This window comes from Pleurodeles waltl, chromosome 1_1, assembly GCF_031143425.1.
Source record: "Pleurodeles waltl isolate 20211129_DDA chromosome 1_1, aPleWal1.hap1.20221129, whole genome shotgun sequence".
NCBI classification, from domain to species: Eukaryota; Metazoa; Chordata; class Amphibia; order Caudata; family Salamandridae; genus Pleurodeles; species Pleurodeles waltl.
Genome location: NC_090436.1, coordinates 284,455,825 through 284,474,063, shown reverse-complemented (window position 1 = coordinate 284,474,063; position 18,239 = coordinate 284,455,825). Strand labels below are relative to the sequence as shown.

At 51.4% G+C, this 18,239-nt stretch overlaps 1 long non-coding RNA gene across 1 annotated transcript in view; it reads right to left on the bottom strand.

The window, feature by feature from the left end:
- LOC138283709 (uncharacterized) overlaps positions 1-17,894 on the bottom strand; it is a 303,047-nt gene extending 285,153 nt beyond the window's left edge. The window contains exon 1 of the long non-coding RNA XR_011201292.1: positions 17,789-17,894. This is a non-coding gene — a long non-coding RNA (uncharacterized lncRNA). The remainder of the gene's footprint in view (positions 1-17,788) is intronic.
- Between the last annotated feature and the right edge of the window lie 345 nt (positions 17,895-18,239).

The following is an 18,239-nucleotide window of genomic DNA, read 5'->3' as shown; positions in this document are numbered from 1 at the left end:
TCCCACCCAGCGGGCCCATGCCTCTGTCTCTAGGACAGCTCAATCAGCGGTGTGTCCGCCACTACAGGGCACCCAGGCTAACCCAACACCCCAACAACAACAGGGACCTGGGGGCAGTGGTAGCGGGCACACCGGCCAGGGGACAGAGGCCGGGGGAAACCGGGCAGCTCGGAGGGCTGCTGTGCGACAGGGGGGGGAGGAGAGGCCCAGGGAACCCACTCTCCAAGAGGCCCTCACCACCATCATGGGGGCATACCACCACTCCCAAGAAACGATGGCGACGGTACTGGCCAGGTTCACTGAGATCCAGGCACAGCAGGAAGAACGCTACATGGGGTTCAGGGAGGAGCTGAGAATCATCGGGACCGCAATGGGGACCATCGTCCTGGCCCTCCACAGGATAGAGGACGCATTGCGGGACCATGGTGCACCACACAGGGCCCCTGTCACTAGGCCGGACCAGGAACAGCCTACCACCTCCGCCGGCGCTAGTGGACAGGAGGTCCCAACACCTCGACAGCCCCCCAGAACCCCACCTCCTGCTGAAGAACAACCACCCCGTAAGAGGAGCCTGAGACCAAAAAAAAAGACAGAGTAGGATGTCAAGACCCCCGCCAGCAGGACATACCCCCTCAAGTCTTCCCACTGTCCCACATTGCCACCCTGTCCAACCATGAACTGCCTATGCTCCATCCTTCCACAGGCAAAAGAACAATGCACCTGTGAGACTGAGAACTGGACTCTGCCAAGGATATTCCTCCACCCCCACCCATCACCCTTAGAATCACATGTACCGATATCTAGCACTGTAAATAAATCACATTTTGCACACAAATCTGTTTTGAGTCATGCTGTATTATTAACAAATGTATTACATATTACTGTTCAATTTCTGTTCTGTCAATTAGTCATGACAACATACCAATGTCAATACGCTGTATTTCATGTGCGAACCAAGCAGAAGTCAGGTACTGAGTCAGACAGCACTGAGAAGGGAAGGGAAAGGCAAAAATTAATGAAAAACATCTGTGGGGAACTACAGAAAGTACAGATGCAGGAGGCTATAAGCAATTGTGAAATGGCGTGGGTGATTCTTACCTGGGTGTTACTGGAAATACTGTTGTATCACTCTGTCCCTATAGTCTGTGTCGTCCTCAGAGTCTTCCTCCTCTTCACTCTCCACAGGCTCCACGGCTTCTACAACACCACCATCTGGACCATCCTCCTGCAGGAAAGGCACCTGGCGTCGCAAAGCCAGGTTGTGGAGCATACAGCATGCCACGATGATATGGCACACCTTCTTTGGTGAGTACATTAGGGATCCACCTGTCATATGCAGGCACCTAAATCTGGCCTTCAGGAGCCCGAAGGTCCGCTCAATCACCCTCCTAGTACGCCCATGGGCCTCATTGTACCGTTCCTCTGCCCTGGTCCTGGGATTCCTCACTGGGGTCAATAGCCACGGCAGGTTGAGGTAACCAGAGTCACCTATTAGCCACACACGCTGTCTCTGTAGCTGTTCCATCACATAGGGAATGCTGCTATTTCGCATCACATACGCGTCATGCACTGACCCAGGGAACTTGGCATTCACATGGGAGATGTACTGGTCAGCCAAACAGACCACCTGGATATTCATTGAATGGTAATTCTTCCTGTTCCTGTACACCTGTTCATCGTCATTTGGGGGGACTAAAGCCACATGGGTTCCATCAATTGCACCAATGATGTTGGGGATGTGTCCAAGGGCATAGAAATCAGCTTTCACTGTAGGCAAATCACCCTCCTCTGGGAAAATGATGTAGCTCCGCATGAGTTTCATCAGGGCAGACAACACTCTGGATAAGATCTTGGAAAACATAGGCTGAGACATCCCAGATGACATGGCCACTGTTGTCTGGAATGAGCCAGTTGCAAAGAAATGGAGGACTGACAGAACCTGCACCAGAGGGGGAATTCCTGTGGGTTGGCGGATGGGGGACATCAGGGCTGGCTCCAGCTGGGCACACAGTTCATGGATGGAGGCACGGTCAAGTCGGTATCGTAGTATTATATGGCGTTCTTCCATTGTCGACAGGTCCACCAGCGGCCGGTACACGCGAGGATTCCTCCTTCTCATCGCTAGTCCCAGCGGACGGTGCCTAGGAAGGAGAATATGGAGTACAGAGTCAATCCACTCACAGGTACGTACAACACAGCTTGCACAGTACAGGTAAATGTATGGTTTGATATGTTTGTATGTGTGCCATTGCAAGGCCTAGTCCTGTGTGACGCATTAGAAATTAAGCCATGTGGGCCCTTGAAATGGCCGATGCCTGACCTGTGAAGTGGGACAATGGGATGTGAGGTCACTGCGCTGGCGGGGCGCACCGTGGCGGTAGGCGGTCGAAGACCGCTGTGCGAAGACGCATTGGTTAACATTGAAGCCTATGGGTTTCAGGAGCCAAAGACGATGTGCGCCGGCGGTCGCGGGACGCACCGCCGCGGTACGCACCGCCGTGGGCGTGACCGCCATTTTCTATCAGCTCAATCATTCGAGACCTGATCATCCACAGGAGAGGACCTATACTGCAAGTGCTGCTGTGAACTCGGTCTGGAAGTGACAATGGCTGCTGCGACTGGGGAAAGGGCCCCCGCCTTCAGTTCAGAAGAGTTGGAGAAGCTCGTGGACGGGGTCCTCCCCCAGTATGCGCAACTCTACGGTCCTCCAGACCAACAGGTGAGTACACTCAGTGCACATTGAATGGGTTATGCCTGTGTGGAGGGGGGGGGGATGTAAGTTGGTGGGGTGTGGAGGGAATGGGGAGTGCAACGCACGACAGATGAGAGAATGGGAACCATGACAAGGTTGGGGAGGGGGGGCATGTACTCCAAACATGCAGATATGTGACGGTTTCTCTTTCCCACCCTGTACATGTCAAACAGGTGAGCGCCCACCAGAAGATCGATATTTGGCGTGCCATCGCCGAGGAAGTCCGGAACTTGGGGGTCCACAACAGACGGGGCACCCACTGCCGCAAGAGGTGGGAGGACATCCGCCGCGGAACGAGGAAGACCGCAGAAACACTGCTGGGGATGGCCTCCCGACCTAGGAGGGGTGCCAGTCGCACCATGACCCCCCTGATGTCCCGGATCCTGGCGGTGGCCTACCCTAATTTGGATGGGCGCTTGAGGACAGCACAGCAGACACAAGGGGGTGAGTATCTGCACATTCTCCCATCTGTATGCGCATTAGAGGCGTCTGGGGGGGGAGGAGGGCTGTGGGTGACATTAGGCCCAGGCGCTCTCTGTAGTGTAGTCCGCTCCCTTAGGCATGGCCCTGTGCCCCCGCCCCCCACCTCTGTAGGGTGCCAAGTGCAGCTACCCATGCTCCAGCATCACCCATGTGCGCGTGTGTTGTCCCTAGACCTGTTTGCCTAGTCAGAGGTACTGAGTAGTGTACCCCAAGTTCGCGACTTAGTGCATGAGGCACCTGTGTCTGTCCTCTCTGCAAAGGGTATTGCTAAGGCATGCACTCAACTTTGTTTAATTTCTCCCCCCACCCTAAATCTTTGTCTTCTTGTGTTTTAGCATCATCCGGCGGAGGAGATTTGGCGTCGGAGCAGGAGGGAGCTGCAGGTCACCAGGCCCCGGTGGGCACTGACACAGACACCGAGGGCACCAGTGATCCGGAGGGCGAGGGGAGCACCACAACGGGGGCCGGTGGAGACACCAGCGACACGGACACGTCCTCGTTTGGGAGCTCCCTGGCGGGGGCGGCACCATCTGTGCCCCCCGCAACAACAGGTACAGCCGCCACCCAGCGCACCAGCACCGCCCTCCCAGCAGCCCCTCAGTCTTCGCTCCGTGGCCGCTCGGCCAGGAAGGCGCGCGTCTCCTTCGCCCCAGGCACCTCAGCCCCTGCCTCTGTTACCCCTGCTGCCCTCAGTGCGGAGCTCATTGACCTGGTGAGGACGCTCATTGTTGGGCAGACTACCCTTCTGAATGCCATCCAGGGGGTGGAAAGGGAGGTGCATCGGAGCAATGCCTACCTGGAGGGCATTCATTCGGGTCAGGCTGCCCATCAACGAGCGTTCACTGCTCTGGCCTCAGCACTGACGGCAGCCATTGTCCCTGTCTCCAGTCTCCCTCTTCTATCTGCCTCCACCCTTTCTCTGTCTCCTGTACCTCAACCTATCCCATCCACACCATCAGACCAGCCTGCACACACCTCAACACCCAAGGCCAGCTCATCCAAACATAAGCACCACAGAAAACACAAGCATTCACCCAAGCAACACACAGATGCAGACATATCAACAGTCACTACCACCTCTGTGTCCCCGTCCTCCTCGTCTCCCTCCTCCCTCCCTGTGACGTCTACACTCACACCTGCATGCACCCCAACATCAGCCAGTTCTTCCACCACCAGCAAACCCTCCACTACAGTCCGCACACCTGCAGTCACCACCCCCACTGGCATTTACACGTCCCCTGTGTCCTCTCCCACTGTGTCTGTCACCCCCTCTTCCAAGACACATAAACGCAGGCAGACACCCAAACAACAGCCAACCACCTCACCACAGCCTACGTCACAGTCACCTGCACCCAAGGACAGCACACCTGGCTCTCATACAACCACATCCTCTTCCTCCACTTCTCTCACCACTACTCCTACCCCTTACCTTGGTCCCAAGAAAAATTACCTCTCCAGTTTTGACCTCTTTCCCTCCCCCGACCCACCCCCTCCAACTGGGAAAAGTCCCAAGGGCACCTCAGCCACCACCAGCCCAACTACTACAGTGCAAGTGGTGCATGGCATGTGGAGTCCACCCTTTGGCGGCAGTAACACTTCGGTGAGCAGCAAGGGGACAGCCAGCCCCCCCCCAGGCAAGAGGACCCGGAAATTGAAGGGCCGCCGTGAGCGGACAGAGACGGCTGCCCCCAAGGAGGTGACTCCGGCCACTTCACCGGCCACAGCAGCCAGGGGAGGCAAGGGCCCGAGAGCCCTATCTAAGGAGCGGAAGGACAGCAGGGCGGAGAGGACAACCACCAGGAGCGCGGAGCAGGAGGGCCCCACAAGCCCCATCCCGGCTGCAAGAGACGACACCAAAGGGCCCAGGACTCACTCCCCGAAGGGGCCTGACACAGCACGGTCGGAGGGCGACTGAGCAGGGTGTCCAGGCCAGGTATGACTCCCTTGACATACTGCAAGAGCACCGCTGAAGAGGGCCCCGCCGTGAAGACAGGTACCGCTGAAGAGGGCCCCGCCGTGAAGACAGGTACCGCTGAAGAGGGCCCCGCCGTGAAGACAGGTACCGCTGAAGAGGGCCCCGCCGTGCAGAAGAGCACCGCTGAAGAGGGCCCCGCCGTGCAGAAGAGCACCGCTGAAGAGGGCCCCGCCGTGCAGAAGAGCACCGGTGAACAGGGCCCGCCGTGCAGAAGAGCACCGCTGAAGAGGGCCCCGCCGTGCAGACAGGTACCGCTGAAGAGGGCCCTGCCGTGAAGACAGGTACCGCTGAAGAGGGCCCGCCGTGAAGACAGGTACCGCTGAAGAGGGCCCCGCCGTCTCAAGCACCGCTCCGCTGGGCCCTTCCTGTCAAGCACCGCTCCGCTGGGCCCTTCCTGTCAAGCACCGCTCCGCTGGGCCCCGCCGTCTCAAGCACCGCTCCGCTGGGCCCTTCCTGTCAAGCACTGCTCCGCTGGGCCCCGCCGTCTCAAGCACCGCTCCGCTGGGCCCTTCCTGTCAAGCACCGCTCCGCTGGGCCCCGCCGTCTCAAGCACCGCTCCGCTGGGCCCCGCCGTCTCAAGCACCGCTCCGCTGGGCCCTTCCTGTCAAGCACCGCTCCGCTGGGCCCCGCCGTCTCAAGCACCGCTCCGCTGGGCCCTTCCTGTCAAGCACCGCTCCGCTGGGCCCCGCCGTCTCAAGCACCGCTCCGCTGGGCCCTTCATCTCAAGCACCGCTCCGCTGGGCCCCGCCGTCTCAAGCACCGCTCCGCTGGGCCCTTCCTGTCAAGCACCGCTCCGCTGGGCCCCGCCGTCTCAAGCACCGCTCCGCTGGGCCCTTCCTGTCAAGCACCGCTCCGCTGGGCCCCGCCGTCTCAAGCACCGCTCCGCTGGGCCCCGCCGTCTCAAGCACCGCTCCGCTGGGCCCTTCCTGTCAAGCACCGCTCCGCTGGACCCTTCCTGTCAAGCACCGCTCCGCTGGACATCGCCATGTCATGCACCGCTGTGCTGGGTCCCGCCGTCTCAGGCACTGTTTATGGTTCACTGTGCCCACCATGCCTCCTCCTTGACCAGTGGACTCTGTAATCCACCTGAGAGACTGTGGCTTTGCACTCCCCAGGATGGTACAGTGGGCAACCCACCCACTGTAGAGACATTGAGAGACTGTGGCTTTGCACTCCCCAGGATGGTCCAGTGGGCAACCCACCCACTGCAGAGACTTGAGAGACTGTGGCTTTGCACTCCCCAAGATGGTACAGTGGGCAACCCACCCACTGCAGAGACTTGAGAGACTGTGGCTTTGCACTCCCCAGGATGGTACAGTGGGCATGGTGGCTCCTCGTGGATCTGGCGTCGTGGACTCATGTGGCTGTGGTGGCCCCCCCTTCCCTTCCCCCTGAGGTGCCTGTAGTTTTGACATCGGATGCCCCTGCAGTGTTCTCTCCAAAGGACTCAGGTCTCATGTGTGGGCTTTGCCCTTGTTTCGCAGAACCTTGGCCCACGGACATGTTAGATTCGTAGGATGTGCAGGACTTGTTACTTCAGTGATACACTGATGTGTATATATTTTTGTTTTTTGTAAATATTTTTCACGGTTGCTCAATTATTTCCAGGTGCTTTTTTTTAACATGAAAATTTATTGCAAATTTGGTTGTGTCATTGTATTTTTTAAGGGTGTTTGTGTGGTGTCACTGTGACTTCCTGCTCTGCATTGGTGTGTACATATTGGGGGGATGGGGGGGTCACATATGTATATGCCCGTAACCTTTCTTCCTCCCCCCTCCCGTGTGTCGTAGGTGCAGTACTCACCGTTGACGTCTGCGCCGGAGTTCGTACTCGTGGTAGATGAGCAGGTAGACGAGAGCAGGTATGATGTTCAATTCGGGTTCCATGCTGTCCGGATTCCGCGTGGAGTGTCTCGAGGTGAGCGTTTTCCATTGGAAATGTCTGTTTCCGCCGTGTGTTTATCGGCGGTGCTCCCGCCCCGGAAAAGGTGGCGGATTGGTGGGTCGTGATAGGGTGGGCGGTACATTGTCTGCCGCCTGGCTGTTGGCGGTGACCGCCGCGCTGTTTGTTTGTTCCGCCGTGGCGGTCGGAGTGTTAATGCGGCGGGCTGTGTTGGCGGTTCCCGCCAGGGTCAGAATTGCATTTTTTCGACCGCCGGCCTGTTGGCGGGTTGGCCGCCGCTTTATCACCGACCGCCAGGGTCAGAATGACCCCCAAAGTCCCTGTTTCGTCATGTATAAATGAGGAATGAGGATTGTCAAACATGTGATGCTCATGTCTCCTGAAGAGTCCTTCTGTAAAGAGATTAGGCCATTAACCCCCAGGGTGCCTCACACCTCACAGTCGGGGATGGAAGCTTCCCCTTCCACCCGAGCCCCCCGCCCCCCTCCAGTGACGTCTGCTGATGTCAGCGCGCAAATCGCACACTGACATCATCAGAGGTCACCTCTGATCGCTCTGGAAGAGAAATGCTTTAGCATTTCTCTTCCAACCGGGAGGTGGGGCGGAAAAGGCCGCTCCCCAGGGGGCCAAATCATTTTTAGGCCATTTCTGCCCCCAGGTGGGGCGGCCTTAATTAGGCCGATCTGACCCCAGGTGGGGCAGAAACATATAGACACCAGGGATATATATATTTTTAAATTTACTTTATGTTTTTATGTATGGGGAGCGACCCCTTAGGCAAGGGTCACTCCTCTGGGGGGTAAATTGTATTTAGGGGGCAGATCAGCCTATTTTTCTCAGGCCAATCTTCCCACAAGGGGAGCAGAAACCACTAGACACCAGGGATTGGTGTGTGTGTTTTGTTTGGGGGGGCAGCACCTTGAGCAAGGGTTGCTCCCCATGGGGGCACATTACTGTTGGCCATATCTGCCCCCTTTGGGGGCAGATCGGCCTATTTTTGGAAGGCCCATCTGCCTCCAAGGGGGGCAGAAAGCCCACCAGAGACCAGGGAAGATTTTTTTTTTAAAATAAGAGGGTGGGGACACGGCCATACCCACACCCCAAATAAATGTGGCCAAAGTTGTTCTGCCCACCAGTGGGCAGATTGGGCAATTACCCCCGATCTACACCCAGGGGGGGGGGGGGCAGAAAGTCTACTAGATGCCAGGGAATAAAAATTAAAAAAAATAGTGGGGTGGTGGCTACCAACCAGTATGGGCCTGGTTATGCCCCCACCCCCAACTGAAGGGGGTAATAGTCTTTCAGCTCTCCCCCCGCACACTAAAACATCTTATCCCATGGCAAGCAAGAGGACATTTGATTATTTTGGGTTTTGATTTTACATTTGGGCCATGAGAGCTTTGTAACTCTCAAAACCTTCCCAATTGGAATGGTGAGGGCTGCACTTTTTTGACTTTGGGACACTGCCATGTAGAAAAATCCACAAGACCTAGACACATCTGAAAACTAAACATCTAGTTGATTCAAGGGTGGTGTGCTTCACATGCACCCGCACCATTTTCTTACCGACAATGCCCTGCAAACCACCAACCTTGCTGCAAATTACACATTTTTCCTACATTTTTGTGATGGAACCTTCCGGAATCTGCAGGAATCCCCAAAATTCCTACCACCCAACATGCTGCACTGGTCAGCCTAAAATTTTTTTTTTTCAAACTGCCCTTTTGGACCCGCTTTGGTTCTCCCTCAATTTCGAGATGTTTTTGGCTCTTCCCTGTCACAGGCACATGGCCCACTTACACAAGTGAGGTATCACTTTTACTGGGAGACTGAGGGGAACGTTGGGTGGTAGGAAATTTGTCCGGGTTCAGTGATCCCACACAGAAATGAGGGAAAAAATAGATTTTGTTTAGCTAAATTTGAGGTTTGCTGAGGATTCTGAGTAAGAAAACATTGGGAGATCCATGCAAGTCACACCTCCCTGGTCTCCCGCAGGTGTCTAGTTTTCAGAAATGTCTGGTTTTGGATGTTTCCCTAGATGGCTGCTGAGCCCAGGACCAAAAACCCAGTTTCCCCCGCAAAAACAGGTAGTTTTATATTTGATAATTTTGATGTGTCCAGAAAGTGTTTTGGGGCATTTCCTGTCGCGAGCACTAGGCCTAACCACACAAGTGAGGTACCATTTTATCGGGACACTTGGGGGAACGCTGGGTGGAAGGAAATTTGTGGCTCCTCTCAGATTCCAGAACTTTCGGTCACCGAAATGAGAAGAAAAAGTGTTTTTATGGCCAAATTTGCAGTTTGCAAAGGATTCTGGGTAACAGAACCTGGTGAGAGCCCCACAAGTCACCCCATTTTGGATTCCCCTAGGTGTCTAGTTTTCAGAAGTGTGCAGGTTTGCTTGGTTTCCCTAGGTGCCGGCTAAGCTAGAGGCCAAAATCCACAGCTAGGCACTTTGCAAAAAACAGTTCTGTTTTCTTTGGGAAAATGTGATGTCTACATGTTGTGTTTTGGGGCATTTCCTGTTGCGGGTGCTTGGCCTACCCACACAAGTGAGGTACCATTTTTATAGGGAGACTTGGGGGAACACTGGGTAGAAGGAAATTTGTGGCTCCTCTGAGATTCCAGAACTTTTTGTCACCGAAATGTGAGGAGAGTGTTTTTTTGGCCAAATTTTGAGGATTGCAAAAGATTCTGGGCAACAGAACCTGGTGATAGCCCCCACAAGTCACCCTATCTTGGATTCCCTTATGTGTCTAATTTTCTAAAATGCACAGGTTTGGTAGGTTTTCCTAGGTGCCGGCTGAGCTAGAGGCCAAAATCTACAGCTAGGCACTTTGCAAAAAACACGTCAGCTTTCAATGTAAAAATGTGATGTGCCTGTAGGAAAGTACCATCTTGCTTGGCATGTTACCCCCATTTTTACTGTATGTATGTTTGTTTTTGCCTATGTGTCACTGGGATCCTGCTAGCCAGGACCCCAGTGCTCATAAAGTATGCCCTGTACGTGTTCCCTGTGTGGTGCCTAAATGTATCACTGAGGCTCTGCTAACCAGAACCTCAGTGTTTATGCTCTCTCTGCTTTTAAAATTGTCACTGCAGGCTAGTGACTAATTTGACCAATTCTGATTGGCACAATGGAACACCCTTATAATTCCCTAGTATATGGTACCTAGGTATCCAGGGTATTGGGGTTCCAGGAGATCCCTATGGGCTGCAGCATTTCTTTTGCCACCCATGGGGAGCTCAGACAATTCTTACACAGGACTGCCACTGCAGCCTGAGTGAAATAACGTCTGCGTTATTTCACAGCCATTTTACACTGCACTTAAGTAACTTATCAGTCACCTATATGTCTAACCCTCACTTAGTGAAGGTTAGGTGCAAAGTTACTTAGTGTGTGGGAACCCTGGCACTAGCCAAGGCGCCCCCACATTGTTCAGGGCAAATTCCTCGGACTTTGTGAGTGCGGGGACACCATTACATGCGTGCACTACATATAGGTCAATACATGTATGTAGCATCACAATGGTAATTCCAAACATGGCCATGTAACATGTCTAGGATCATGGAATAGTCACTCCAATACCATTCTGGTATTGGGGGGACAATTCCATATATCCACGGGTCTCCAGCATAGAGCCCGGGTATTGCCAAACTAACTTTCCGGGGTCTCCTCTGCAGCTACCGCTGCTGCCAACCCCTCAGACAGGTTTCTGCCCCCCTGGGGACTGGGCAGCCCAGTCCCAGGAAGGCAGAACAAAGGTTTTCCTCTGAGATAGGGTGTTACACCCTCTCCCTTTGGAAATAGGTGTGAAGGGCCTGAGAGGAGTAGCCTCGCCTGGCCTCTGGAAATGCTTTGAAGGGCACAGATGGTGCCCTCCTTGCATAAACCAGTCTACACCGGTTCAGGGATCCCCCTACCCCTGCTCTGGGGCGAAACTGGTCAAAGGAAATGGGAGTGACCACTCCCCTGACCAGCACCTCCCAGGGGAGGTGCCCAGAGCTCCTCCAGTGTGTCCCAGACCTCTGCCATCTTGGATGCAGAGGTGTGAGGGCACAATGGACAGCTCTGAGTGGCCAGTGCCAGCAGGTGACATCAGAGACCCCTCCTGATAGGTGCTTACCTTTCTCTGTAGCCAGTCCTCCTCTGTGGGCTATTTAGGGTCTCTCCTGTGGGTATCTCACCAGATAACGAATGCAAGAGCTCGCCAGAGTTCCTCTGCATTTCCCTCTTCGACTTCTGCCAAGGATTGACTACTGACCAGTGGCGTAGCGTGGGTTGTCAGCACCCGGGGCAAGGCAAGTAATTTGCGCCCCCTAACCCGTGGATTTTAGCACTCACGAGTGCGAGCGCGCCCCCACAGATGTTGCGCCCGGTGCGGCCGGCCCCCCCTGCACCCCCCACGCTACGCCACTGCTACTGACTGTTGCAGTTTTGCAGGCGTCCTGGAGCAAAGTAGCAAGAAGGCTACCAGCAACATTGTAGAGCCTCATCCTGCCAGCTTTCTCGACTGTTTCCTGGTGGTGCATGCTCTAAGGGCTGTCTGCCTTCGCCCTGCACTGGAAGCCAAGAAGAAATCTCCCGTGGGTCAACGGAATCTTCCCCCTGCCAATGCAGGCACCAAACTACTGCATCACCCGTCCTCTGGGTCCCCTCTCATCCTGACGAGCGTGGTCCCTGGAACACAGGAGCTGGGTCCAAGTGTCCCCGACAGTCCAGTGGCCCTTCTGTCCAAATTTGGTGGAGGTAAGTCTTTGCCTCCCCACGCCAGACAGTAATCCGGTGTCCTGCATGAACTGCAGCTGCTCGGGCTTCTGTACACTTTTGCAAGACTTCCTTTGTGCACAGCCTAGCCCAGGTCCCCAGCACTCCGTCTTGCATTGCCCAACTCGCTAAGTTGGACTCCGACATCGTGGGACCCTCTTTTGTTGTTCTGAGTCGACCGTCATCCTCAGATCTTCTAAGTGCCTTTTCAGGTACTTCTGCGGGTGCTGCCTGCTTCTGCATGGCTCTTTGTATAGCTGAGCGCCTCCTCTGTCTCTTCTTCCAAGTGGCGACCTCCTGGTCCTTCCTGGGCCCTGGCAGCACCCAAAATCCTTAACCATAACTCTTGCAGCTAGCAAGGCTTGTTTGCAGTATTTCTGCATGGAAACAACTCTGCTTCCTCCAGCACACCGTGGGACATCTTCTGACGAAAGGTAAAGTTCCTGGCACCTTCCGTTGTTGCAGAATCTTTGGCTTCTTCCACCCAGAGGCAGCCCTTTTGCACCTTCATCCGGGGTTTAGTGGGCTCCTGCCCCCCCGGACACTTGCGTGACTCTTAGACTTGGTCCCCTTCCTTTACCGGTCCTCTGGTCCAGGAATCCATCTTCAGTGCTTTGCAGTTAGTTGTTGTTCTTGCAGAATCCCCTATCTGGACTTTACTGTTTTTCTGGGGTAGTAGGGTAACTTTACTCCTACTTTTCAGGGTCTTGGGGTGGGGTATTTTGGACACCCTTTGGGCCAAATGTAGCAAAACTTGGTTTTGCGACTCGGAAATTGCGACTCCGAGCGACTCGCAATTTCCAAGTCGCAAAACCATATGCAGAACGGTGTCTCAGACACCGTCTGCGAGTCGCTATGGGGTCGCAAAGACCCACCTCATTAATATTAATGAGGTGGGTCGCAAATTGCGGCCCCATAGCGACTATGGGCACTCACTAACATGGAGGCCTGCTGTAGTTAGCAGACCTCCATGTCCGTGACTGCTTGTCAATAAAGCAGTTTTTTTTTTTTAAGTGTAGCCCGTTTTCCTTAAAGGAAAACGAGCTGCACTTTAAAAAAAATCCGAAACCTTGTGTTTCGGAATTTTTTCAGGGCAGGTAGTGGTCCCTTGGACCACTACCTGCCCTGAAAAAATATTTTGGGGTCCATTCACAAAGGGGAAGGGGTCCCATGGGGACCCCTTCCAATTTGCGAGTGGGTTACCATCCACTTCAAGTGGATGGTAACTGCGACTCCATTTGCGACCGCGTATTGGAATTGCATCCCACTGCGAGTCGCAAATAGGAAGGGAACACCCCTTCCTATTTGCGAGTGGGAAATGGATTTTGCGAGTCGGTTCCGACTCGCAAAATGCATTTCTGCATAGGAAACTCCGGTTTGCGACTCGCAAACGGCAATTTTTGCCGTTTGCGAGTCGCAAACTGTTTCCTACATCTGGCCCTTAGTGTTTTCTTACACTCCCAGCGACCCTCTACACACTACACTAGGCCTGGGGTCCATTGGTGGTTCGCATTCCACTTTCGGAGTATATGGTTTGTATTGCCCCTAGGCCTATTGTCTCCTATTGCATTCTATTGTGTTCTACAGTGTTTGCACTACTTTTCTAACTGTTTACTTACCTGATTTGGTTTGTGTGTGTATATTTTGTGTATTTTACTTACCTCCTAAGGGAGTATATCCTCTGAGATACTTCTGGCATATTGTCACTAAAATAAAGTACCTTTATTTTTAGTAACTCTGAGTATTGTGTTTTCTTATGATATAGTGCTAAGTGATATAAGTGGTATAGTAGGAGCTTTGCATGTCTCCTATTTCAGCCTAAGCTGCTCTGCTATAGCTACCTCTATCAGCTGAAGCTGCTAGAACACCTCTATTCTACTAATAAGGGATAACAGGACCTGGCACAAGGTGTAAGTACCACAAGGTACCCACTGTAATCCAGGCCAGCCTCCTACAGTTCCCATGTTGCGTTTCCTGTCGCGAGCATTAGGCCTACCCATGGAAGTGAGGTACCATTTTCATCGGGAGACTTGGGGAAACACATAATAGCAGAACAAGTGTTATTGCCCCTTGTGTTTCTCTACATATTTTCCTTCCAAATGTAAGACAGTGTGTAAAAAGACATCTATTAGAGAAATGCCCTGTAATTCACATGCTAGTATGGGCACCTCGGAATTCAGAGATGTACAAATAATCACTGCTTCTCAACACCTTATCTTGTGCCCATTTTGAAAATAAAAAGGTTTTCTTGATAAATATTTTTCACTCTTTATATTTCAGCAAATGAATTGTTGTATACCCGGTATAGAATGAAAAGCCGTTGCAAGGTGCAGCTCATTTATTGGCTCTGGGTAAATAGGGTTCTTGATGAACCTACAAGCCCTATATATCCCCGCAACTAAAAGAGTCCAGCAGACATAACGGTATATTGCTTTAAAAAATCTGACATCACAGTAAAAGGTTACGGAGTAAAACGTGGAGATAAATGGCTGGTTTGTTCACCTCAATTTCAATATTTGTTTATTTCAGCTGTTATTTTCTGTAGGATCCCTTGTAGGATCTTCACAAATTACCCCATGCTGAATTCAGACTTTTGTCTACTTTTCAGAAAGGTTTAGCTTTCTGGGATCCAGCATTGGTCTTCAGGTCTTCATGGAATTCAGACTTTTGTCTACTTTTCAGAAAGGTTTAGCTTTCTGGGATCCAGCATTGGTTTCACACCCATTTCTGTCACTTACTGGAAGGAGGCTGAAAGCACAAAAAATAGTAAAAATGGGGTATGCCCCAGTAAAATGCCACAATTGTGTTGAAAAATTGGGTTTTCTGATTCAAGTCTACCTGTTCCTGAAAGCTGGGAAGATGGTGATTTTGGCCCACAAACCATTTGTTGATGCCATGTTCAGGGAAAACACCACAAGCCTTATTCTGCAGCCCTTTTTTCCCATTTTTTTAAAAGAAACAAAATCTTTGCTGTATTTTGGCTAATTTCTTGGTCTCCTTCAGGGGAACCCACAAAGTCTGGGTACCTTTAGAATCCGTAGGATGTTGGGAAAAAGGACACAAATTTGGCATGGGCAGCTTTTGTGGACAAAAAGTTATGATGGTCTAAGTGCAAACTGCCCCAAATAGCCAAAAAAATGCCTGGCACCTGAGGGGGAAAAGGCCTGGCAGCGAAGAAGTTAAATATGGGTTTATACAAGAACACCACTAATTTATATATAATAGGTGACTTGTGATGCATGCAATCGCCTAGTTCAAAGAAATGACAAAGCCTGTATGACCTGTAATATCTGTAATAACTAATTACAGTGGAGTTCTGATGTCAGCTGCAGAGCTAGTAGGTGAGGCTAAAGGCAGGTCAGACAGTGAAAAGCAGGGTGGGGCTGTGCCTGGGGGCCCCTGCACTGCCCATGCCAAGTGCATGGGCAGTGCAGGGGCCCCCAGGGGCCCCGCGACTCCCCTTGCCACCAGCCTTTGGACAGGCTGGCAGGAAGGGAAATTATAATCCCCAGGGCAGCGCTGCAAGCAGCGCTGCCCTGGTGGATTATAACCGCCGGGACAATGAGGCGGGAAACCGCCGGTCCCGGCGGTGTGACCGCGGTGCTACCGCCGCGGTCAAAATATGGCAAATTGTACCGCCAGCCTGTTGGCGGTACGATCGCCAAAACAACCCTGGCGGTCTTTGACCACCAGGGTTGTAATGAGGGCCTATGTATGGCAAATAGTTTTTTTTGCATCCTTTAGGTAATTATAGAGTTAGAATCTTTCTGCATGTTTCTACACATTTTGAGCCACTTTGCCATTTTGATTTTTAAAAACTGATTTGCAATAAACTGATTCTAAAATCTTTTTGCAACAAATATCTAAAATGTTTTTGATACGTTCAGTTTTGCAATAGAGATCCTATTTTATTTCCTCATGTTTGCAAACATACTATCACTTTCATATGAAAGAGAAACGCACCAAGATTTAAGTGATTTGTGGGAAAGGTGATGGTGTGACTAAAGAAATAAAGTACCCCATGTTGTACACGAGAAGGATATTGTAAGCCCCCTCGGAGTTTCATGACACTATAAAGGAACTTCAGCCTCGTTCCTCTGTATGGTCATGGAAATCCTTGGTGACTTGAAATATTCTTATAATGTACCTCAAGGGGTACTATATCCCATATATGCATTAGACCAGTCCTGTTGAAGATGTCCAATGTGACTAGATGAGACAACTTACTTTTTGTATGTCAAAAGTCAGTAAACATGCCATTTGGTAAACACAGGAAATGGTTTTGAAAGTTGAATCTGGCTTGTTTTAGGGGTGATAATAATATGTAATGCATGATGTTTCGTCGTTTATTTACTATACACTATACACTATACTATACACTATTTTTGTAACCATGTTTTAATGGATATCCACTGTGATGTACTGAAATAAGTTCAAAGTAGTGAATATAAGTGCAAGATATAATGTGCCTGGCTTTGAATGTGATGTGCTGCTCATCTAAAAGAACAGAAAGTCTGTATATGTGCATTTGTACTTTTGTGGACATTGACCTAAGTCAGAATTAAATCATCATGCCACGATATAGGGAAGCATCTGAAACAGTAATTAAAACGATTTGTATATATGCCAAAGGAAGTGAAGGCTGATATAGCCAGGAGAGTAGCTTCAAGCGGGGTTTGGGATGTTATGCCTCCCCCACCTCCCAAATCAATGTATTTTCTGATGAAAAGTTGGGTATGGGTGGTTTTTCAGTCTGGTATTGTGAGATGTAAGTCGGATTTCACATACACACAGACATAAACGTACACCCACTTTCTCCCTCTCTCTGTTTTCAAAGTCCTGAGAATATTGATTACTTTACAACATATTGGCCCTCATTACAACATTGGCGGGCGGCAACCGCTGCCCGGCAAGTTGAAACCGCCGGGCGGCCGCACTCCCGCGGTGGCCATTACGAGATCCCCGCTGGGTCGGCGGCCGCAACATGGAGCCGGCAGTCTTGCGGCAGTGCCCCAGGGGCCCCGCTACTCCCCTTTCCGCCAGCCTTTTCATTGCGGTTCCTACCACCATGAAAAGGCTGGTGGGAGGGGGACTCGTAATCCCCTGGGCAGCGCTGCAAGCTGCGCTGCCCTGGGGGATTACAACCGCCGGGACCAACGGTCACGGTCGTAATTTAGCAGGATTGCACCACCAGCCTGTTGGCAGTGCAATCGTCAGAACAGCCCTGGCGGTCTTTGACCGGCAGGGTTGTAATGAGGGCCATTGTGTTTTCTCCTTTAGTACTCCTACCAACCTTCATTCCTCTCCCTTTATACTGCCCCTTAGGCCTCTCATTCACCCTGCTTGTCCTATAATGTATTTAAACCTTATATGGTAGAATTACTTTTGGAACATTTGAAGAACACCCCACCTTCCCCCCATCTTACTGACCAAGCTAACCTCTTTGTGCATATATGACTTTGGTCATTGAATGACTCAAAGAGATGGACGGCACGTGTTGTAGCACTTTATGTAAAGATGTGTGCAGTCATAGGCCACTGTGACATGGATGATAATCTATGCATCAACTGAGGTGTGCAACAGAAATACTGCATGTGGTTTGACTGCATTGGTGACTTACTAATTACTGCAAATTTTTGTAGGGTGTGGTGTACATTTTGACCATGTTTAGGTCCATGAAAATGCACTGTCGAGTCTCACAAGTGGGAATAAATGGATCATTTAGAGTTTCGCACTTTGGAAAATATGTGGTATCACTACGTCATTCCACCATGATGTGTTGCGTATTTCAGAAAGGGCAAATAAAGCCGTACCCGAGAAGTGCTGCAAGCGGCAGCGGCAATATTTACCAGGCGCGGTACTCAGCCCCTTGCTTTTTGTTGGTGATAAGAAACATACAAAACTTACGCCAATAGCATAACAACGAAGTCGAGCCAGTTCCAGGAGATCCGAAGGTATGAAAACGGGTGAAAAACAAAACCCCTGGCAAGAATCTTGACAACCATTTCTAGCGTGTATATACCTGTAAAGACATAACTGAAAAGGAGAAAAATATTAAATATCTGTAATTTTATTTCTTTTCGGCAGAGAAATAAAGCAATGTGACATTTGGTAAATAAGCCTTGATCGTGCCACGATAAATATGAAACCTACAAAGAACCTTGGTGACTAAACTAGTAAAGTTGTGGGCAGTCCGAACGTCTCCCTGTGACTTTGTAAACCAGTTGTAACGTCCTTAGGAACATGCCAAACTATAAAGGCATGGTTTACTTTTAAACAGCACAGTCGTTTTACACAGTTATATTTGAAATTTACTTGCAATGCAGCAGTACAAATTACTGATCTGAGAAATAAGGCG